A 1,444-nucleotide genomic window follows, 5' to 3' on the forward strand; every position below is an offset into this window, starting at 1 on the left:
AAGAACTATGAAAAAGCCATGTGCCAGACGATTTTTGGAACGAAGATCGTTTGGTACCTAAAACGTTCCCTGGGACCTCGCGGGGTATTGCGAGGCCTCGCTGGAGTGTCGTGAGGCCCCACTGGGGTGTTGTGAGGCTGCCCTGGCACCCAATTTTTGTGCACGAACCTTCCGACACGAAAAAGCGCGAAAATGAACCCAAGAGTTAAGAACGATGAAAAAAAGCCATGTGCTAGACGTTTGGGAACGGAGCACGTTTGGTTCCTAGACGGCCCTTAGGGCCCCGGGGCCCACTTTTTATGCCCGAACCTTCCGGCGCGAAAAAGCGCAAAAACGAACCCAAGGGTTAAGAACAATGAAAAAAAGTCGTGCACCAGACGATTTTGGGAACGAAAGCTCGTTTGGTGCTCGCAGGGCCTCGCTGGGTGTTGCAAGGCCTCACTTAGAGTGTCGCGGGTGGTACGGGGCCTAATTTTTGTGCGCGAAACTTCCGGCCAAAAAGCACGAAAATAGACCCAGGGTTAGAAAAAATGAAAAAAAGCCGTGTGCTAGATTAGTTTTGGAACAGAGCTCGTTTGGTGCCCAAAAATACCCCTGGGGCTCCAAGGCCCAATTTTTATGTGTGAACTCTCCAGCACAAAAATGCACGAAAATGACCCAAGGGTTAAGAACTATGAAAAAGAGTCGTGTGTCAAGACGGGCTTTTGGAATGGGAGCTCGGTTTCTGCCCCAAACGACCCCTAGCCCGCGAGCTGCCCCAAGACCCAATTTTTGTGCGTGAACCTTCCGGAGCGAAAAAAGCGCGAAAACGGGCTCAGGGGTTAAAAACGATGAAAAAGAGCTCTGTGCCAGAAGGTTTGGGAACAGAGCTCGTTTGGTGCCCAAACGGCCCCGAGGCACCAAGGCCCCGAGGCCCACCTTTTTGTGAATGCAAATGATCAGAACAAGCAGGAAAAGTGGATGATCTTAACTACCGCAAGTTCACAGGGTCGTTAGTCACCCGGTCGAAAAATGGTTTGTGTTGAAGGAGCTGATTCGAAGGTTGGCTCGTGAGAAGAAGATTGAGTTGGATCTAGACGAAATAGCTCAAACAAATCACACTGCTGTCACATTGACTCTAAGGTGTTTCAACATCAACTATGTTTTATGAGGAAAGAGAAAGGTTGGTCTAGTTTGAGACAGAGAGAAAGCTTGGACCAGTTGGGACCTTCAACCGGTAGTTTTTTAATTTCAGCAAGCTAACTCAAAATAATACATAAATCTAAATATTGGAGAAATTTAAAATTTAAAATTAAATTAAACATATAAATATGAAAAGTTAATAATTAAAGAAAAAATGAGAAGAAAGAAAGAAATATATGAAAGAAATATAGCCAAATTTAATATAAAAAAAAAAAAGGAAATAAATATAAAATATAATATAATATCATATCATATAATGTCC

Source organism: Benincasa hispida, chromosome 12 (assembly GCF_009727055.1).
Source record: "Benincasa hispida cultivar B227 chromosome 12, ASM972705v1, whole genome shotgun sequence".
Lineage (NCBI taxonomy): Eukaryota > Viridiplantae > Streptophyta > Magnoliopsida > Cucurbitales > Cucurbitaceae > Benincasa > Benincasa hispida.